This window comes from Hyla sarda, chromosome 10, assembly GCF_029499605.1.
Source record: "Hyla sarda isolate aHylSar1 chromosome 10, aHylSar1.hap1, whole genome shotgun sequence".
Taxonomy (NCBI): domain Eukaryota; kingdom Metazoa; phylum Chordata; class Amphibia; order Anura; family Hylidae; genus Hyla; species Hyla sarda.
In genome coordinates this window covers 34,698,197-34,721,606 of record NC_079198.1, presented here as the reverse complement: position 1 = coordinate 34,721,606, position 23,410 = coordinate 34,698,197, and the positions used below count along the sequence as shown (strand labels likewise).

The 23,410-nt window shown below is 44.2% G+C and overlaps 1 protein-coding gene across 1 annotated transcript in view; it reads left to right on the top strand.

Moving 5' to 3' along the window:
• Positions 1-280: 280 nt before the first annotated feature.
• Positions 281-23,410, top strand: part of TECTA (tectorin alpha) — a 271,389-nt gene continuing 248,259 nt past the window's right edge. Inside the window, exons 1-2 of the mRNA XM_056544773.1 lie at positions 281-419; positions 506-560. The gene's annotated coding sequence lies outside the window, so the exon portion shown is untranslated. The remainder of the gene's footprint in view (positions 420-505; positions 561-23,410) is intronic.

The following is a 23,410-nucleotide window of genomic DNA, read 5'->3' as shown; positions in this document are numbered from 1 at the left end:
TAATTTAATAGCCAAGTTGTTTTTTTCTTTGGAAAGGTGAAAGGGTTTTTCTCTGTTGTGTTCTTTAGATGAAAGTATTTCTGGTCAGGAAGATTAAACTAGTCCAAGGAGTTGACATTTTCATCTGACTTCTTTTTTTTAAGCAGGTAAGATTTCAGGGAAAGAACCCCACTCTAATTTCACAGCCCAAAAAAAGGAAAAAAGAAAAACCTACACAATTGTGGGAGCAGCGTAAGCAATAGCAATAGACGGGAGTCTTTACTCTTCTCTCTGTACCTTCCTATATCATCATACACACACAACGCACCATCTTGGAGCAGGGGGCCATAGGATTTACTTTTATTTCCCAAAACAACAAACAGGTGAAAGGGATACAGGAGCTGTAAGACTGGTGAAGTCCTGCTGATAAACCTGGCCAGGTATGCAGCGTACCGAAAATCATTGCCTATGAATCTGTACCGTCTTTATTTCCTGTATTTAACCTTCCAAATTAATTCCTTTGCAGATGCTGTTTGTCACCAGAACAGTCAGGACTCTATTCCACTGATTTGTTTACTGAAGTATGTATGTTTGTGCAGTAAATCAAAGCTTTATGTACAACACTGATTGATCATGTATACACTATGCTATATATTGCATGTGCTCTCTAGAGGTGTCCTATGTGTCATCTCATTACTATAGGATTTAGACTTTTAACTCTAACAGTTTTACAATTATATTTCTAATGCATATAAAAACTGTGCTTTTTTAAAGGTAAACAATAATTTATGTAGTAATAAGCAGGCTTTTATATTTTAAGAAGTTTTCCCAATGTTATTTATGGTAAAAAATATGTTGCTTTTTAATGGAAAAATCGAAGAATTAAGTTTTATGAAACTTCCTTATACATTTATGGAGTATAGGATTGCACATTATTTATATTTCCCTTGAAGAAATTATTACTGCAACTTTGAACTATGGAATCATTAGACCATGAATGCCTTGCTGGTCCTAGAAATTGTGCAATGCTTTATGATTGTATTATGTGTATCTATATCCTCCTACTACTTAGACTAATGGGCACAGTAATAATATAGCACTGTAATTTCATGGTATAATTTTTATATGTGAGTGTATTTACATAGATATATACCTTTCTTGCAATGTTCATGGAAGTAAGGCATTGACACCAGTTTGTGTATAGAATTTATTGTCTGTCAGTTACCTATTTGCCTGTTTGAAAGCCATTGGCCATGTTTATTTTAATAAGTTAGAAATTGAGATGGACTGTTTCAGTGGAGATACATAAATGAAATCAATACGTATCACCGGGTATCACAACTATTGCGAGGTGGTGAGAAAAAAAACTAAGTAGAATTAACACCTTTCTGAGGATTACATTTTACTCCCTTTCTTTGAGATATATATATATATATGTGTGTGTGTGTGTGTGTGTATTTGTTGTGTATGACTGGATCTGTGCTTGTCTGTGATCTAGTTTGATCATAGTACTTTCAGTATGACAGTTGTTAAAATATGTATTTTAGTTTTTTCCTATTACTAACCTTTCAGATCCAGGCTTTTACTCTACCAAATTGTTAAATTTGCTGCAGAACTATACTATAATGTACTATTTTTTCTATAGATTCGAACTGGTGAGGTCTGGCAATATTTTATCTGGTTTTGGTCAGCCAAACTGTGAACAATTTCCTTTTCTTAAAGGGGTATTCCAGGGGTATCAACTGGCTCCAGAAAGTTAAACAGATTTGTAAATTACTTCCATTAAAAAAATCTTAATCATTCCAGTACTTATCAAATACTGAAGTTGAGTTGTTCTTTTCTGTCTGACAACAGTTCTACCTGCTGACACCTCTCTCTGTCTCAGGAACTGTCCAGAAGAGAAGAGGTTTGCTATGGGGATTTGCTCCTACTCTAGACAGTTTCTGAGACAGACAGAGGTGTCAGAGGAGAGCACGGTTGTCAGACAGAAAAGAACAACTCAACTTCAGCAGGTGATAAGTAGTGGAAGGATTCAGATTTTTTAATAATAGTAATTTACAAATCAGTTTAACTTTCTGGAGCCAGTTGATGTGAAAAAACTATGTTTTTTTTTATTGGAATGCCCCTTTAAATGTCAGTATTGAGCCAAAGTCGGTTTTTGTTTGCTATAGCCTTTTGCACACGGCCATATAACATTATATTTTGTTCTGTGATATATTAGGGCACCAATGGAAGCATAAAGAGCCTTACCATACCTCCATTTGTCTTTGATTTTAGACATTAAAAACATGTTGACAAGTATTCTCTCCTTGGAGGTTTGCTGTAATTACGACAACCAGTGGAGCATAACACAGCAACACAAGGAGTCCTTGTGGCTCTTGTGATAAAAGCATTTTTACATGGGCAGCAGGATGTTTTTTTTGTCTTGAGTACCATTGTTTGGGATCTCTGAAGTACATTTGGTTGTGCATAAAAATTCAAGATTTTTTTGTCCCACCCCATTTGGCCTCTATAATTATTTCTCATAAAGTTGGTTTCAGTTCTAACCAAGTTTGTTATTTGGTCTGATCAAATGAACCATGGGGGAGATTAATCAAAACCTGTGTAGAGTGGTGCAGTGGCCCATAGCAACCAATCTGATTGCTTCTTTAATCTTTCAGAGGTCTTTTTAAAAATAAAAGAAGCAATCTGATTGGTTTCTATAGGCAGCTGCACCATTCTTCCTGGACACATGTTTTGTTAATCCCCCACCATGTCTGTTTGTGATATGCTTTAATATGACATGACTGTTAGGTATAGTGGCAACAGATTGTGAATTAATTGAAATAATAATGCATTTTATTTCCCTGACTTGGTAGCAATGTTATCATTATTATTATTTTCATGTGGGAAAATTATTTAAAATCCTAAATCTGAAGATAACAGAACATGGTTTCTATTTAAGCTAAAGAGGATATTTGAGCTTTCCTTACATGCGTGCTTTAGGAAATCCATATATCCCTAATAATATAACAATTCTGGAGCTTCCTTTATTAGAACTGTGCATTGTTTCTATGTTATCTGTTATTTAAGGAACTGATTAATAAATTGACAACTGGGTGTAGTCAGGGGTGTGTCCCTATACTGTCTGACATTATACACACCCCATTGGCAAAGATAGGTGTGGCGCTGACACCAACCTCCAGACAATCTGTATAGTGTGGAGGAAAAAAGGGAAAGGGGAACATGATCAAAACCTTAAGGGAAACTGAAAACATGTTAGTCCATACTATCCTGCTGGTATAGGGGTATAGGCTGATAACGCTCCTCACACTGTTGTCCATGTTACTTTTCTTCTGTTCGCCTATTGCACAAAAAAAAGAAGTATGTTCAGTGAGCAAATAAGTACATTCAGTGAACTAGGGGCAGCTCCAGTAAGAAATCCTCTTTATGGATATTCATGAACATAATCATCGCCGTAGCTGAACCCAGAGCTCAGATCTTGCACAGTAACAACATAGGCACAGCAACCTGGCATAGTAACTGCGCAAGTGCAAGCCTATAGCAGCAGGTAAAATGAGACTTAGAAGGGAAATGTTGTTACTAAGAAGCTAAACACAAGAACAAGGGAGTACAATCTGAGGTTAGTTGGGGGAAAGATCCGAAGCAAGCATTTACATTAATAGATGCCTGGAACAATTTTAAAGCAGAATGTGCGAATGTGTGGTACCCACAAGGTGAATCGGAATGATAGTTTAGACTAGCTGGGAGTAGTAGTTCCTTGGGTAAAATGGCTGGTAGTGTCATGTGTAGCAGGGTGGTTCAACTAGCACATTTGTGAAAGGTGGCAAGACTTAAACGGTTTAGGCAGTCCTTGACACCGGGACAAACTTGATGTAGTGTTTTGGGATGTACCTGTGATGTTAAGTGCAATAATAAGGCTAGGTAACTTAAAGGGGTTATCCAGGAATAGAAAAACACAGCTTATTTATTTCCAAAACCGCTCCACGTTTGCCTCCAGGTTGGGTGTGGTTTTACAACTTGGCTCCATTCACTTCAATGGAACTGAGCTGCGGATTGACACCCAACCTGGAGACAGATGGGGAGTGATTTTTTTAAAGAAAGCAGCTCTGTTTTTCTATTCCTGAATAACCCCTTTAAAACCAGTTATACTTTTCTTAACGTCCCTTTGGAACAGAGTTGCAATGTTACAGTACTTGGTAGGATGTATTGAAGTTTGGTTGCTATTCCCTTTAGGAAAGGGTAATGTTGCTAGTGAGGTAGTTGCAGTCAAATTAGTTTTAACTCTACCGTGGAGTATCTACACAGGTTGGTTCACTGTGATGCATGTGCTTAAAGACTGTACTCACGGCGGCATTACAGGGCACATGCTGAAAAATGTCATGGCATTTTTAGACATGTGGCTGGAAGCCCACAGAGAGATCATTGTGTGAAGAAGAGTCCTTGCTCAGCTGGTACTCCACTTCTGACTAGTAGATTTCTCCTTCTCGGAATAGGAAACAGAATACTTGAAGAAGCTTGCATTCACAGCATGGACAAACTTTGGTGAAATCCTTAAAAACTCTTCACAGTGCCGCAATCACCTGCCTCAGGTTAGAAGATCCTAGCTACCAACTAGAACTGTACTTGGTTCTCTGATGCAGGCTGGCTGGCCTTCAAGGGGTTTCCATATAGAAACAATCCAGGGAGGTAGCCCAAGCTGACCTCTGGACAAGCTCATTTACAGAGCCTAATTTTGTATTTTACGAGCGGAATTCCGCTTAGAAAGAACAATGCAGCAGCCTTCCATTGTTCTCAATATTTCACGTCAGAGATTTCATACTGTAAATGAGCCATAAGAAACAGCTCAAGCTCAGTTCAATTGCTGCATCATTTGTAAAAAAAATTGTGAAAATGCCGTCTGCTTCACATTCCCTATTACACCGTAAAAAATCACATCCCCTATTACACCAGAAAATGTGCGGCCGACAGCTGATGATCTTTTTAAATCAGCTAATCAGCTGACAATAATCGCCCCTTGTAATAGGACTTTTACTGTTACGTGTCTGTATGACCTAAGATGCCTGATTGATTTGTGTGTACAAAATTAATCAAAGAGAGCTAAAAAAAATCCTTTTACAGTGAGCACCCCCTAGTAGCTCTCAGAATCAGTCAGAATTTTATGTATTTTTAGAACTGACTATGTGGCTCTTTGCCCTGACAGTAAGCGGGCAGACAATGTTCTATATGGCTGTCCCCCTGATGGAGGTCCTGGTGATTATGTGCTTGTCCTTTTCTGTCTGTATGAGTGACTGTCTACCTGTCTCTGTATGAGTATTTGTGGGTGTACATCTTTCTCTGTCTGTATGACAGTATCCATCCATATTTAGCTTGTAAGGCTTATTATGGATCAGTGACCAGTACACCAGACAGTGTAGGAATCTGGAGAGCTCTATAAATCACTAAAACACCAGGTACTTACTTCAGTAATCTGTCCATTTTAAGGGTAAATGACCTCTGGTTCACCCAATACACAGGGCTTCACTTACCTGGATTGGTACAGCCGTTCTGGAGATACACCCAGTATTAGTCTCTATTGCTAATATGTAAATAGCCAACTTTGTGCAATGGAGACTGGAGCTGGCATGCCTAGCATCCCTGTCTCCATCCCTACTGCTTTGATATGCCCGCCCACCTCACACTCACATGGGTCAAGGGTAAATGAGTATTTATGAGGTTGTGAGGCATATCGGAGCGGAGGGCACTGAGGCAGGAATGCTGGGTATGACGGCTTCCACCTCAACTGAGCAAAATTGGTTATTTACATTTTAGCAATGGAGGCCAATACTGGGTGTATCTCCAGAATTCCACTGAATGTCCACTGGCAGTGAGTGCTGTTCCTTTTAAGGGTACGTTCACGCATATAGGATCCTGCGCAGATTACATTGAAATCGGCAGCAGAAAATCCTGTGCATCAAATCCCGTGCATCTACTTCTGGCTATGGTTAAAAAGGACTACATGAAAAACTCCAGTGGTGTTTTTCAAAAAGCTCTGTGCATGAAACCACCCTTAGGCTTAGTAATTTTAACCAAAACCAGAGGTGTAACCGACCCAGGAAAATGGTGCAAATCTTCCCACTATAGTTTTTCTTTGTATCAGTTCCCCTCCTGGTTTTGGCAAAAAAAAAAAAAAGTAAAATACTATGTGTAAACATGACCCCACATGGCAGTTTTTCTGAGTCAAAGCTAGGAGCAGATTCTTTTTTATATATCTTCCCTTCTGTAATGATCCACCCCTGATCACGCCAATGGATTAAAACATGCTGCATCAAAATGACATGTATTTTACAATGTATTATGCAGTAAAACACATTTAAGAAGACCAATCTATCGTTTCTTAAAGCATCCATGCCCTGACATAAAACAGCCCCAAAAGACAATATTTCCACCACCATGGTTTACATTTTGTTGGAGATTATGATGTGGTGAGTGATGTGATGAAGGGCAGATGTTATAACCCTTAGGGCAGATGTTTTTAACCCTTGGTATTCATGACGCCAGAGTGTGGTTATCCTCTACACCACCCGAGGTATGACCGTTGGTCCCTGGGCACGGCAGGGGGCAAATAATCATTCCAATGCAAGGTTACGGAACAACAGCAGCTTTACTGAGGCAGACAAATGTTAAAGTCTTTACAGCTCAGTTTAGGCCCAAGGAGGTGACCAGTGGACTTTAGGAGACTTGCGGGCTCGCTGGGACTTGTAGTGGACTTGGAATCAATTATGCAGTCCCACGCTGACTTTAGACTTGACAGACTTGACTATGCTGACTAGACTTCTCCCCTGTATTTAGGCTTACCAGGCTTTGACTTTCACCTGTAGGGGGTTCCAGGGAAAGTGGCTGTGTGGCTGCGTGATTAGGCCTTGGTCTCCCTCAGGAACACCAGACACTCTCAGATCTTCAATGTACCTCAGCAAACTCTAGATTGGAACTCGACTGACTAGGTTAGCTCCTCCCAGCTATATATGGGAGAAATTTGGAGGGGTTCTATAGGTCACCAACAAGTCAAGTGGTCACTGGCACCTTCCTTGGTTACACAGGCTTGACAACAGGCTTTAAAGATATATTAGTATGAATATAATATATTAACTCTTTATAGAACAGACGGTGTGGTAAGAGTCCTAAGGAGTGTGGAGGCTAGGGGACCGGGACTGAGTCCACCTGATAGGAGCAATAGTGTACAGAAGGACCACTTCTGTACTGGGCCACCATAATAACACAGTATTCCTTCTTTTTCTATAAGTGTTTTCTATAAGTGCATAAGTGCATGTGTCTCTTCTGTACTTTTTTTTAATTCCCTCTTTTTTTTATTATCAAAAAGCACATGCACATTAATGCAACAACATCTTTGTACATAGTAATACATTTTCCTTCTAACCCACTCTACCTTCCATAACCTGACATGCTGAAAAAAAAAAAAAACTATTTATCACCATTTATGCCCATAAAGCTTAAAGGGGTACTCCGCCCCTAGACATCTTATCCCCTATCCAAAGGATAGGGGATAAGATGTCAGATCGCCGCGGTCCCGCTGCTGGGGAGCCATGGGATCCCCGCTGCGGCACCGCACTCTCATTACAGCACAGAGCGAGTTCGCTCTGCACGTAATGATGGGCAGTACAGGGGCCGGAGCATCGTTACGTCACGGCTCTGCCCCTCATGACATCACGGCCCGCCCCTTTCAATACAAGTCTATGGGAGGGGGCGGGGCGGTCGTCACGCCCCCTCCCATAGACTTGCATTAAGGGGACGGGCCATGATGTCATGAGGGGCGGAGCCATGAAGTCACGCTGCTCTGTCCCCTGTATCACCCGTCATTACGCACAGAGCGAACTCGCTCTGTGCTGTAATGAAAGCGGGGTGCCGCAGTGGGGATCCCAGGGCTCCCCAGCAGCGGGACCGCGGTGATCTGACATCTTATCCCCTATCCTTTGGATAGGGGATAAGATGTCTACATCTTATCCCCTATCCTTTGGATAGGGGATAAGATGTCTAGGGGCGGAGTACCCCATTGATATGCCCTCATACCTTTCTTTGAGTATCTGGCCAACACCAATTCATATTTCCTATTTTTTTCAATTAAAGGGGTTATCCACAGTGAGGTGATTTTAGTACTTACCTGCCAGACAGTAGTGGACATGCTTAGGAAGGATCCATGCTTGTTTTGGAGCAAAATGGCTGTTTTTTGAGTCCACCATAATATTGCTGCTATCTTATAGTGAAATGGTTATTTCCTGTGTAAGTTCCCTCCCTCCAACTACAAGTCCCATGATTCCTTATTTGTAAGTGTGAGGTCACTTTACTCCCTCCCACACATCAGCCATGCCACCCATTGAAGCACACCTGAGCTCCCATGCTATGCTGTAAACAATAGACCAGTATTTTCTAACCAGAGTGCCTTCAGCTGTTGCAAAACTACAATTCACTGCAAAATTATCTCCTCCCCACCCAGCAGTCGCTCCACCCATTGAAGCAGACAGGCTCCTTTGAACACCTGACTAGTGATGTAATGTCTCAGGCTGCACTGCAACCTAGCAAAACCCGAGACAACTGTTATTTTGTATGTCGTTAAAAATAAACATAGGGGCAAAGATTACATAAGAATTGCGAGACCACCATTAAACACCACACCCTGTTCCAAATTATTATGCAAATGATATATTTCTCATTTACCTAAATAATTTATGTAAATAAGAGTCAGCATCATTCTCATGTTATCAACTATTAAGAGTACAATTCAAATTTTATTGAACAAACCTCCTAATGATAACAGCATTTTAACTTTTTAAACAGTTTAACAGGTCACGTTACATTTAAACATAGGACCCCTTATTTGATAGCAGCTTCACAAGTCTTGCGACCATTAAACTTGTGAATTTTTGGACAGTTTCTGCTCGAATTTGTTTGCAAGATGTCAGAATAGCTTCCCAGAGCTGCTGTTTGGATGTAAACTGCCTCCCACCCTCATAGATCTTTTGCTTGAGGATGCTCCAAAGTCTCTCAATAGGATTGAGGTCAGGGGGGGGGGATGGAGGTCATACCATGACCTTCTATCCTTTTATCCCCATAGCAGCCATTGATGCAGAGGTATTCTTTGCAGCATGAGATTGTGCATTGGCATGCATGAAGATTATTTTCTTACAGAAAGCATAGTTCTTCCTTCTGTGCCAGGGAAAAAGTGGTCAGTCAGAAACTCCACACACTTTGCAGAGGTCATCTTTACACGTTTGGGGACCCTAAAGTCGACCAGCTCTCTTCCCATGATTCCAGTCCAAAACATGGCTCTCACCACCGCCTTGCTGATGTCATAGCCTTGTTGGAATAGGGTGGCCATCCACCAACTATCCACTACTACATCCATCTGGACCATCCAGGGTTGAACAGAACTGTTTGAAAATTAGTCTTCATGTATTTTTCTGCCCAATGCAGCCATTTCTGCTTGTGAGCATTGGTTAGTGGTTGGCGAATAGAAGGTTTATGCACATTTGCAAGACTTTGGAGGATTCTACACTGTCACGATTCGGCAGGCTGGAGGTGGATCCTCTGTGTCAGAGAGGGATTGGCGTGGACCGTGTCGGTTGGTTTTCACCAGAGCCGGCCGCAAAGCGGGATGGTCTTGCAGCGGCGGTAGCAACCAGGTTGTATCCACCAGCAATGGCTCAACCTCTCTGACTGGTGAGATAGGCATGGTACAAGGGATAAGGAAAGAGGAAGGTCGGACGTAGCAGAAGGTCAGGGCAGGCAGCAAGGATCGTAGTCAGGGGCAACGGCAGGAGGTCTGGAACACAGGCTAGGAACACTCAAGGAAAGGCTTTCTCTGGCACAAGGCAACAAGATCCGGCAAGGGAGTGCAGGGGAAGTGAGGTATAAGTAGGGAGTGCACAGGTGGAAACTAATCACGGAGTTTGGGCCAGGCACCATCATTGGTGCACTGGCCCTTTAAATCTCAGAGAGCTGGCGCGCGCGCGCCCTAGAGAGCGGAGCCGCGCGTGCCAGAGCATGACAGCCGGGGACCGGGACAGGTGAGAGACTTGGGATGCGATTCGCGAGCGGGCGCGTCCCGCTATGCGAATCGCATCCCCGCCGGCAATGACAGTGCAGCGCTCCCGGTCAGCGGGTCTGACCAGGGCGCTGCAGAGAGAGGGACGCCGCGAGCGCTCCGGGGAGGAGCAGGGACCCGGAGCGCTCGGCGTAACAGTACCCCCCCCCCCTTGGGTCTCCCCCTCTTTTTGGGACCTGAAAATTCTTTAATCCGGAAGACGTCTGAAGACCCGGAGACAGGAGTAGCTTCCTCTAGGCACTTCACTTCAAAGGGTCCAAGATAACGTGTTCCCAGATAAAAACTGGGGACACGGAAGCGGATATACTTGGCGGAGAGCCACACAAAAACAGGAGGAGCTCTTCTTTTTTTTCCGGCATGCTTCTTCACCCGGGATGAGGCTAGTATGAGGGATTTTAGAGTCTTTTTCCAGATGGTGGCGAAGCCCCGGGAAACCTCATCAACAGCGGGCACACAAGAAGGCGTGGGAGTGGGGAGGGAGGGAAGAGGGTGAAGCTTGGCACGGGGTAGAGTGTTAACAGGACGGGGGCTGTGAGGAGGAGACACAGCATAGTCCAGATAGGCCTTGGGGAGACCAGGTAAAGGAGGAGACACAGAGGTTTGACTGACGGGACTGGGAGCAGACGTGAGGCATTTTCTGTGGCAAGAAGCACCCCAGCTCTTGATCTCCCCGGTGGTCCAGACAAGGGTAGAAGAGTGGCGTTGGAGCCATGGCAGACCGAGGAGGACTTCAGAGGAGCATTTGGGCAAAACAAAAAGTTCAATTTTTTCGAGATGCAGTTCCATGCTCATGAGCAGGGGTTCTGTGCGGTAACGCACAGTGCAGTTTAGACGTAAATCTTTCTTTATGCGGCGAGTCCTCTCTTCAGGGGTCAGGCGAGACCGATCCACTTGCATAGCCTCCTCGGCGGGAGGCACAGGGGTAGATTGCAAAGGATACTGTGAGAGAGGTGCTCCGAGCGGTGTGGCCCATGGCAGGGCCTTCCCAGGCAGGAGACCACGGCAGAGTCTTGAGTCCCCATCAAATTTGTCCGGCAGGGACAAGCGGGGGTTAGGAGCGGCCGCTCGCTGCGGAGGAGTTGCAGGAGCCGGCGGAGGAGATGGTTGTTGCTGTTGCAGCTGCTGTGTCTGTGACTGAAGTTGCTGTATCTGCGATAGCAGCTGCTGTATCTGTGACTGAAGTTGCTGTGTCACGGTGGTCAAGTATGACAGCTGGTGATTTCGTTGGGTGATCGTTAGGGATTGCTGGGCGATCACCGTGGAAATGTCGGCAAGACTTGACAGCGGCACCTCAGCGGAACCCATGGCCGGATCTACTGTCACGATTCGGCAGGCTGGAGGTGGATCCTCTGTGTCAGAGAGAGATTGGCGTGGACCGTGTCGGTGGACCGGTTCTAAGTTGCTACTGGTTTTCACCAGAGCCCGCCGCAAAGCGGGATGGTCTTGCAGCGGCGGTAGCAACCAGGTCGTATCCACCAGCAACGGCTCAACCTCTCTGACTGCTGAGATAGGCATGGTACAAGGGATAAGGAAAGAGCAAGGTTGGACGTAGCAGAAGGTCAGGGCAGGCAGCAAGGATCGTAGTCAGGGGCAACGGCAGGAGGTCTGGAACACAGGCTAGGAACACTCAAGGAAAGGCTTTCTCTGGCACAAGGCAACAAGATCCGGCAAGGGAGTGCAGGGGAAGTGAGGTATAAGTAGGGAGTGCACATGTGGAAACTAATCAGGGAGATTGGGCCAGGCACCATCATTGGTGCACTGGCCCTTTAAATTGCAGAGAGCTGGCGCGCGCGCGCCCTAGAGAGCGGAGCCGCGCGCGCCAGAGCATGACAGCCGGGGACCGGGACAGGTGAGAGACTTGGGATGCGATTCGCGAGCGGGCGCGTCCCGCTATGCGAATCGCATCCCCGCCGGCAATGACAGTGCAGCGCTCCCGGTCAGCAGGTCTGACCGGGGCGCTGCAGAGAGAGGGACGCCGCGAGCGCTCCGGGGAGGAGCAGGGACCCGGAGCGCTCGGCGTAACATACACCTTGATGTCCGTGGGACTCCAGAGGCACCAGCAGCTTCAAATATCTGTTTGCTGCTATGTAGTGGTATTTTAGCAGCTGCTCTCTTGATCCGATGCATGGATCTGGCAGAAATCTTTCTCAATGTGCCTTTTCTGCACAAACCCATCTGTGCTCTGAATCAGCCATAAATCTCTTAATAGTGCGATGATCACTTTTAAGTTTTCGTGAAATATTTTTTTTCATACCTAGTCTAAGGCATTGAACTATTTCACTCTTTTCAGCAGCAGAGAGATCCTTTTTGTTCCCCACATTGCTTGAACATGGTCCTCTGCTTAATAATGTGGAACACCCACCTTTAGTAGTTTTTCCTTAAATTGGGCTCACCTAATCATCTAATTATCACAGTTGTCCGAGATTGTTTTCAGTGATCAAAAGAGTTCTGAGACACTTTGTGACACTTAAATATAATTTGCATAATAATTTGGAACAGGGTGTAATTTATGAACTACACTAACTTTACAGCCCCTGTAGCACAGTCAAATAAATAACAATCTTGGAATACCCCTTTTATTTCTTCCACTGGGCTATGTAAAACCATAATCTCAGAATCAGTACCTTAGCATATACAGTATACACTGGAGATCGAAATTAGAGAACAACACACAATTTTCTAAATGTCAAGGTCATAGTTTAGTCCTGTGTGAATGTATCCTAACATGAAGAAAATAGCAGTATTTTAAGCTTATTTCATAAATTGTATTTATTCTAAAGCACAGAATAAAAATGTAAATTAAATAATTGAAAAATAATACTGATCACAATTAGAGAGCACTTTCAGATACCTGCAAGTAACTGGTGTTAATCTGGCAACTGGTGCTAATTTCTTAATGATCTGACAAACCATATTTACCTGGCAGCCTAACTTTCCAGTTTTCACTGACTTTGCCAAAATGGTGTGCCGTTCCAAAGTGACCGAAACCCTCTGGCAGCAGGTTGTCAAGATGAAGACCAAAGGGGTTACTCTTTCAGCCATAGCAAGAGAAGTTGGTCGTTCCAAGTCTGTGATTTCTAGAATATCACCTTTGCTGAGGAACATGTTGTGTGGACAGAGGAGAAGTGGTCCAGAGTTCATTTTAGTGATGAAAGCAAGTTTAATTTATTTGGGTCTGATGGGAAACATTATGTTCGTCGACAAACTGGGGAAAAATTGAACCCAAAGTATGTAAAGAAGTTAGTGAAAGGTGGAGGAGAAGCTGTTTTCTGCAGCAGAAGTTGGACCTCTCATACAGCTACATGGCAGAGTGAATGCAATTGTGTATCAGAACCTTCTTCAACAACACTTGGTTCCTTCCTTGCATTTATCACTCAATCACCAGCAATTTTCATGCAGGACAATGCCACCCGTCACATAGCAAAACTGGCAAAGCAGTTCCCTGAAGCTGAAAACATTGAAACAATGAAATGGCCAGCACAGAGTCCTGATCTAAATCCAATAGAAACCCTTTGAAAAATCCTTGGTGACAAAGTTATGGCCAAGAAACCCACAATAGTCACAGAACTGTGGAAGAAGCTGGAAAAAGAGTGGACCAAAATTTCACCAGAGCAGTGTAAGAGACTTGTGGTGTCCTGTGGGGGGCGCAGATGTGCTGAAGTCATTCAAAGCAAAGGCCTGTACACTTCCTACTGATTGGTAACTGGTGGAACCTTCAGAACATTTAGTTCCTGTGCTACAGTCATTGCTGTTCTTTAACCCTTAAGGATTGAGCACATTTTCACCTTAAGGACACAGCCAATTTTATTTTTGGGATTTAGTTTTTTCCTCCTTGCGTTCTAAAATTCATAACCCTTTTCTGAGTCCTTAAGGACTAAGGACGTTTGAGTACGTCCTGTCAAATCCTGGCCCCCCGCCGCTAGCCGGAGGGGAGCCGGTGCCTGATGCCTGCTTAAATCGTTCAGCAGGCATCGCGGCATATCGCCCAGGGGGGTCATGATGACCTCCCATGTTGGCGATCGCTGCAGATCGCTGAACAATTCAGCCCAGCGACCTGTGGCAGATTCCGGGTCAATCGGGTCTCCAGTGACCTGGTGACCCGGAATTACAGGCTGTTCGGGGCTGTCTCTGACGGCCCCGAACAGCCATAGCCAGCAGGGGAGAGGTGACACTGGTGCCACCTCACGATTGCCCTGATTCGTTGGCCGGTTTATCGGCCAACCAATCAGGGCACCTGCTGCGGGTGTCACTCCCGCAACCCGCTCCGCCCCTCTTCCGGAGGACGTGATCAGGTGCGGGAAGAGGACCCCGACAGCTGGCCCGGCATCAATGTTGGGATCGGGGCCCCAGGAGGGGCCCAGTTGGAGATGAGTGACAGCCTCCTGCTGTTGCTTAGCAACAGCTCCCAGCATGCAAAAAGGGCATGCTGGGAGCTGTAGTTATGCAACAGCAGGTGGCAGACCACCACAACTCCCAGCATTCCCTTATGGGCATGCTGGGACTTATAGTTTTGCTACAATGTGAACGTACAGGGTACACTCACATGGGCGGAGGTTTACAGTAAGTATCCGGCTGCAAGTTTGAGCTGCGGCAAATTTTCTGCCGCAGCTCCAACTGCCAGCAAGAAACTACTGTGAACCCCTGCCCGTGCGACTGTACCCTAAAAACACTACACTACACTAACACAAAATAAAAGAAAATGTAAAAAACACTACATATACACATACCCCTACACAGCCCCCCTCCCCTCCCCATTAAAAATGAAAAACGTCTGGTACGCTACTGTTTCCAAAATGGAGCCTCCAGCTGTTGCAAAACAACTACTCCCAGTATTACCAGACAGCCACTGACTGTCCAGGCATGCTGAGAGTTTTAAAACAGCTGGAGGCACCCTGTTTGGGAATCACTGGCGTAGAATACCCCTATGTCCACCCCTATGTAAGTCCCTAATTTAGGCCTCAAATGCGCATGGCTCTCTCACTTTGGAGCCCTGTCGTATTTCAAGGCAACAGTTTAGGGTCACATATGGGGTATCACCGTACTCGGGAGAAATTGTGTTACAAATTTTGGGGTGTATTTTCTGCTTTTACCCTTTTTTAAAATGTAAAATTTTTGGGAAAACAAGCATCTTGGTAAAAAATTTTTTGTTCATATGCAAAAGTCGTGAAACACCTGTGGGGTATAAAGGTTCACTTAACCCAACCCCTTGTTACGTTCCCCGAGGGGTTTAGTTTCCAAAGTAGTATGCCATGTGTTTTTTTTGCTATTTTGGTACCATAGGGGCTTCCTAAATGCGGCATGCCCCCAGAGCAAAATTTGCTTTCAAAAAGCCAAATGTGACTCCTTCTCTTCTGAGGCCTGCAGTGCGCCAGCAGAGCACTTTTCACCCCCATATGGGGTGTTTTCTGAATCGGGAGAAATTGTGCTTCAAATGTTGTGCGTTATTTTCTGCTATTACCCTTTTTAAAAATGTAAAACTTTTGGGAAAGCAAGCATTTTAGGAAAAAAAAATTTTTTTTTACATATGCAAAAGTCATGAATCACCTGGGGGGTATTAAGGTTCACTTTACCCCTTGTTATGTTCCCCGAGGGGTCTAGTTTCCAAAATGGTATGCCATGTGTTTTTTTTTTTTTGCTGTTCTGGCACCATAGGGGCTTCCTAAAGGGGACATGCCCCCCCAAAAACCATTTGTCGCTCCTTCCCTTCTGAGCCCTCTACTGCGCCCGCCAAACACTTTACATGGACATATGAGGTATGTCCTTACTCGAGAAAAATTGGGTTTCAAATACAAGTAAAAATGTTCTCCTTTTTACCCCTTGCAAAAATTCAAAAATTGGGTCTACAAGAACATGAGGGTGTAAAAAATGAAGATTGTGAATTTTCTCCTTCACTTTGCTGCTATTCCTGTGAAACACCTAAAGGGTTAAAACGCTGACTGGATGTCATTTTGAATACTTTGGGGGGTGCAGTTTTTATAATTGGGTCATTTGTGGGTTATTTCTAATATGAAGACCCTTCAAATCCACTTCAAAACTGAACTGGTCAATGAAAAATAGTGAGTTTGAAAATTTTGTGAAAAATGTGAAAATTGCTGCTGAACTTTGAAGCCCTCTGGTGTCTTCCAAAAGTAAAAACTCATAAATTTTATGATTCAAACATAAAGTAGACATATTGTATATGTGAACCAAAAAAAATTTCTTTTGAATATCCATTTTCCTTACAAGCAGAGAGCTTCAAAGTTAGAAAAATGCAAAATTTTCAATTTTTTCATAAAATTTGGGGATTTTTCACCAAGAAAGGATGCAAGTTACCACTAAAATTTACCACTATGTTTAAGTAGAATATGTCATGAAAAAACTATCTCGGAATCAGAATGATAAATAAAAGCATCGCAGAGTTATTAATGTTTAAAATGACAGTGGTCAGAATTGCAAAAAATTCAGAGTCCTTAAGGTGAAAAAGGGTTAAGTCTTTAAAGGGTTAAAATTGCCCTATTTTGATCACCTCTATATTTTTTGTATTTTCGTATGTGTGAGGGCTCATTTTTTGTGCCACCATTTTCAGTTTGTTTTGGTACCATGTTTGCGTATATGTGACTTTTTGATCACTTTTTAATAAAAATTTTTGCAGTTTCATGTGACAAAAAAGCTGACATTTTTGACTTTTTTTTAATTTTTCACGTTTATGCTGTTCGCCGTAGGGGATCATTAACATTATGTTTTTATAGCTCGAACATTTACACATGCAACAATACCAAATATGTTTATTTATCTTTTTTTAGGGCATAGCACTAATCAGTATTATCGGCGATCTTCTGCTCTGTTCTGCTGGAAGGCAGATTAGTGCCGAAGACCCTGGGAGACGGACGAAGGCAGGTGAGGGGACCTCCATCCGCCATCTTGGCTGATCTGATCCCCGCGGCAGATCAGCCATTATAAGTGCCGCACTGCCGCAGATGCCGTGATCTGTATTGATCACGGCACCTGAGGGGTTAATAGCAGACAACAGCGCAATCGCTGACGTCCACCATTACCAGCGGGTCGGCGGCTGCTGACAGCCGCCGGGACCCGCCGGCACCTGCCGGGAATGGCATGGTTTACCCCTTACAAAAAATCCTTCAAATGATAATCAATGTAGATTACATTATTTTGGAAAAAATCAAGTGTGTATAAATTGTTCTCTAATTTTAATCTCCTGTGTAGAAATTTAAATAATTTATTAAGTACCCCATATTCCACCACATCCCCAAGGATAACCAATTTAACTCACTGTTGAATATTACAGTTCACTTTGTGCATTGTCCTTAATAATCTTGCTCTTAACCCCTTAACGACTAAGCCCATTTTCACCTTAAGGACCAGAGCATTTTTCGCACATCTGACCATTGTCACTTTAAGCATTTATAACTCTGGTATGCTTTTCCTAATCATTCTGATTCCAAAATAGTTTTTTCGTGACATATTGTACTTTAACATAATGGTAAATCTTCATCGAACTTGCATTATTTATTGGTCAAAAATTTCAACATTTTAAATTTTTCTAACTTTGAAGCTCTCTGCTTGTAAGGAAAATAGACATACCAAATAAATTATATATTGATTCATATATGCAATATGTCTACTTTATGGTTGTATCATAAAGTTGACATGTTTTTGCTTTTGGAAGACATCAGAGGGCTTCAAAGTTCAGAAGCAATTTTCCAATTTTGCGCAACAATTTCAAAATCAGAACTTTTCAGGGACCAGTTCAGTTTTGAAGGGGATTTCAGGGGGCCTTCATACTAGAAATATACAATAATGGTATGTCACATTTAGGAAGGCCCTATGGTGCCAGAACAGCAAAAAAAAAAAACTCCACATGGAATACTATTTTAGAAACTACACCCCTCAAGGAACGTAACAAGGGGTACAGTGAGCCTTAACACCCCACAGGTGTTTGACAACTTTTCGGTAAAGTCAGATGTGTAAATTAATTTTTTTTCCACTAAAATGCTGTTTTTCCCCAAATTTACAATTTTTTTTACAAGAGATAGTAGGAGAAAATGCCCACCAAAATTTGCAACCCCATTTCTTCTGAGTATGGAAATACCTCATGTGTGGACCTAAAGTGCCCTACAGGCGCACTACAATGCTCAGAAAAAAAGACACTCCATTGAGCTTTTTGAAAGCAAATTTTGCTGAAATGGTTTTAGGGGGCATGTAACATTTAGGAAGCCCCTATGGTGCCAGAACACCGAAAAAAACAAAAACACATGGCATACTATTTTGTAAACTAAACCCCTTAAGGCACATAACAAGGCACATACGGTAACTTAAGGCACATTTTCTTTCCTCGAAAAGGTGAAAGGGAACAACATATTGTTCATTGTAGCAGTTGGGGGTAAAAAAATTCCCCTGTAAGGCCTTACTCTTGCCCTTTTAATTCCCTTATTGCAAGTGTTACTCGCCCTAAAAAGGGCGGCCCCACACAGGAAACTCTCCCTATTTCCACCTAAAAACCCTGTGAAATAGCAGTGTCTGTAGGTAGAAATAGGGAGAGGTTCCTGTGTGGGGATGCCCGTTTTAGAGCGAGTAACACTTTCCAAGAAGGGAATTAATAATGCGAGAGTAGGGCCTTACAGGGGAAGTTTTTACCCCCACCAGTTAAAATGTACCATACGTTGTTCCCTTTCACCTTTTAGAGGTCTTTGCATCACATCAGTACTAGGTAGTATAGGTGGCACAAAGTATTTTTTTTACACACCTTTTCTTTTGATTGATTTAAAAAAAGAATTTGGGTACATATATTTTATCCTAAGAATATTATTAAAAGATAAGTTTTACGTAATGCATATCCTCAATACTTACTTGTGGTCTGATGCGGAGGAATGTCTATAACTGGGGAGCAGCGCCTTAAATATGTTTAGCACTATCCACATTTGTGAAGTGTTGATGTGGTACCATGGTCAATCTACTTTGATGCATAAGGCATTGGTGGGTTGAAATCCTGGCTGATCCATGCCTGATTCCTCTTCACAAAGGTCAATCTCTCCACATTTTTTGTGGCCAGACAAGTTCTCCTTGGGGTTACTATGGTCCCCGCTGCACTAAACATCCGCTCTGATGGCACACTACTGGCCGGGCCGGAAAGCTTTTCCAGGGCAAATTCTGCTAGTTTAGGCCACAAATCAAGTTTGGTTGCCCAGAAGTCCAGTGGATCTTCAAGGTGTGTTGGCATGGTCATGTGAAGGTATGCCACCACCTGCTGGTTCAGGTCCTGCTCCAGGTCTACCTGCTGCTGATGAGTTGCTTTACTATGCTGGTGAAGAAAGGTACTCATCAGCCACTGTAGACTCAGGCTGCTGCTGATGGAGCTGGTACTGCTGCTGACACCCCTCCAAAGCAGCCATGGCAGTGGAAGGTGAGGGCAGAGAGCCCCCGAGTCAGACCTGTGATGGACGATGGCGCAGATAGGCATTGGCCAACTGACTACGTAGGATGTCTCTGTAGTAGGTCAGTTTGTCCTCCCTCTCAGTGGGTGTAAAAAAGGCCCCTATTTTGTGGTGGTAGCAAGGGTCCAATAAAGTGGAGAGCCAGAAGTCATCCCGCTGCCGAATGGTGACAATTCGGCGGTCACTACGCAAGCAAGTGAGCAAGCATTGTGCCATTTGTGCAAGGGACTCCCTGCCTCCATCTCCACTGCATACTGCCACAATGTGTCTGGATCCTCTGTCTCGCCTTCCTCATAACCCTCTAGCTGCTCCTGCTCCTCCTCTCCTGTCAGATGACTAGAAAAACCACCCATCTTGCGAAACCTAAACTGTGCTCCAATGTGCCCCTCCTCCTCCTCTAGTTCAGCCCCCTCAGGGCTCATGTGGCCATGAGATGTAGGTGCCACGTCTCCAGTGCAATGATCAGCCATCATTTCCAACACTTGTAGGAAATCAAGCAGTGGAATGACATTGTTATTCGGATAATCCTGGCAACTGACTAATAATGTGGCTTCCTCAAAGGGCACGAGCAAATGGCAGTTGTCACGTATGAGCTGCCACTGGTTGACATTGAAGTTACACAGGAGAGTCCCCCTATCCGCTTGGATCATCAAGAAATCGGTGATGGCTTTTCTCTGTGCGTATAGTTGGTCCAATATATGGAGGGTGCATTTCCAATGTGTGGAAACGTTGTAAATCAGACTATGTTGGGGTATACCGTGTGACGCTGCAGCTCAAGGAGGGTGTGCTTTGCTGTGCTTGAGTGGCTGAAGTGCATGCAAATTTTCCTTCCCATTGTTAGGATGTCCTGCAGATGGGGGCAACACTTCAGGAACCGCTTAACAACTAGATTGAACATGTGTGCCATGCAGGGCGCATGTCTCAGGCTTCCTTGTCGCAGCGCAGCCAAGATGTTCTTCCTGTTGTCGGTCACCGTGGTTCCCATTTCCAGTTTTCATGGAGTAAGCCATGATTCGGTTTCTTGATGAATGAATTTTGGCAGTTCCTCCACTGTGTTACTCCGTTCGCCAAGGCAAACCACATGAAGAACAGTGTGACACCGCCATGCCCTGCACATATGGTATGGTGGAGGGGCACTGAGACTTGTCCTTGCAGTGGAGGCTGAGAACATGGTGGAGGATGAGGAGGCAGAGTCGCACACTGTCACAGGACCAATGGCCTGAGAGCATGGAGGCGGAAGCGGCATGACCTGTCCAAGTTGCTGTTGTGGCTATGCGGGAACCACATTTACCCAGTGAGCACTGTAAAGGACATGTATTGTCCCTGACCGTAGTTACAGCTCCACACGTCGGTGCTGCCGTGCACTTTGGTACACACTCAAGGACTGGCCTGAATTCTGTTCTACAAAATTATGCAGGGCTGGTACTGCCTTATTTGCAAAGAAGCAAAGAAATGATGGCTTGTGACTCTACACCTCGTCTCAGAACAAGCCATCAGTTCTCTGAAAGGTGCAGAGTCCACCACTTGAAAAGGGAGGGACTGCAGTACCAGCAACTTGGACAGTAGCACATTCAGCTTCTGTGCCGTTGGAGTGGTCGCATACTGTTGTCTCTTGGACATGGCTTCACCGATGGATTGTTGGCAGAATGACTGACTTTAAGTAGGAGGAGCAGGAGCATCTGGAGCGACAGAAGATGGGTATGATACACAGCTTCCTTCGGCTGAGGTGGTGGAGCCTTGGCTGGCTGAAACAGGGAGCAGCGTGCCACTGGGTGATGCAGTAGGGTGGACCACCACATGGGAGCCAAGGTTCTCCCAGACCACTTTATGGTGATGCTGCATATGTTGAAGAAGGGCCGTGGTGCCAACATTGGGACCCTGGCCACGCTTCACTTTCTGCCAACACATCTTGCATGTGGCCAAGTTAACATCCTCCGGATGCTTGATGAAAAACTGACACACCGCCGAGTAGCTGATTTTCCCACCAACAGTCAACACTGATTGACTGCTACTGCTGCCGACTCCAGGAACCCCTGTTTCACAAACTCCCGGGAAGGTAGACTGCCGTGAAGCAGGTGGTCTACCCCTGGCTCCAGACTTTCCACTTCTGCCACCATGCTAAATGCCAACCGTGCTACCACCTTGCTGGCTCAGCTGCTGCCTCACGGGCAACCTGTAACACTCTTCTCCTGATTATGATGAAGCACCTTCTGCACCCGGCTCCCAAGTGCGATCGGCTACATCATCATCGAGTTGTGTCTGCACGTCACTGATGTCCTCCTCAGGTCCGCAACATTGTCTGCTTCAGGAGCCTTAACGCTCGCAACACCACCTCCCACGCCACTGTCCTCATCACTACTTGCCTGCCTAGTGGTGGAAGCAGCGGATGTCTCTTCCCCTTCTTGGCTGGGCAGAAGCTGATGACTGTCCTCTAGTATATCGTCGTCACTAAAAAAATAGTGGAGCTGAACCCACAGCATAAGATACTTCTGTGGGGGAGGGAACAGCATAGGACAGAGGCAATGGGAGGACAGGGACTGCTCCCGAGCCATGCCAACTGAGGGCTGTGCCTGAGGAATCCACCGACTGTTGACTGGGGGTGTCAGATGTCACTTGTGATGAAGTGGATGACAGTGTTTACCAATCGATGACGGCAGATGGATTCGCTATATATTCAAAATTGTGAATATTCGATTTTTTGCCACATATGCGTGTATGTGAATATTCGCATATGTGAATATTTGTATATGCGTATATTCGCATATGTGAATATTCGCATATTCCTTCTTTTTATTTGTGGGCCTATTAGAATGATGCAAATACATTTGTCGGAGGTCATCAACAACATCCCTAGCAACCAATAGTAAAGTTGCCCACCCCCTCACTGTTTTCTTCCTCAAATACGCGAATATGCGAATATTTACATATACGAATGTTCACATATGCGAATATAACGAATACGTGAAATTAGATGATATAGGACGAATATTCGTCTATATATTTGTGAAATATCGTGAATTTGAATATGTGCAATGCCGCTCATCACTAGTCAAGACACGAGCGTAAGCTGATATCGGGAGCTCAGGCCTCTCTCTGCGACTTCTGCTGCCATTCGCCCCCAGTCTGCTGCGACCTCTGCCTGATGAATTTAGGCCTTTGCCACTCCTCTGTGCACGTCCTGACACTTCTCTCCCTAACATACTTAGTGCATATATGAGGGGAGTACAATATGCTCCACTACGCTTAAAACTATATTTGTCTACAACACCAGCAGGTTTGTACTTTTGGCTGGCCTTTCACAGTAACTAGACCCTTAAGACTTTAACAGGAACAAAATAGTACACCACTGAGATGTACTTATGTGGCATGCACTTATGAGGGGAATACAATATGCTCCACTATGCTTAAAACGGTATTTGTCTACAAAACCAGCTGGTGTGTACTTTGGGCTGGCCTTTCACAGTATCTAGACCCTTAAGACTATCACCAATTAGATATACACACAGGTTACACTTAATAGAGGATAATATGCTTTTAGTTTTCTGTTCACCCTAACTGGCTGGTTACTATTAGCTTTTCAGTTGTTGTACACATCAGTGCTGCAGCACACAGTTCGCTGTGTACTACACCCTAAATTGCACTTTCTCTCTCAATTTCACTCCCTTCCCCACCAGTGCTTCTAGGCTGGATTTGAGCTTGAGGTGAATTTCTGCTGTAAAAATGCTTTTCTGTGCAACACATTGCTCTCTGTCCTTCTCTTCAATAGTAGAAGATAAAAAACAGAAGGATGCGCTCCGTAGTGTAATACCTTGTAATGAAGAAAAAACACATTGGCATTGTGGGTAATAAAATCCCCTATCTTTACCTTGGTCTCAGCGCCTGATTGATCCTGCTTGTTGCT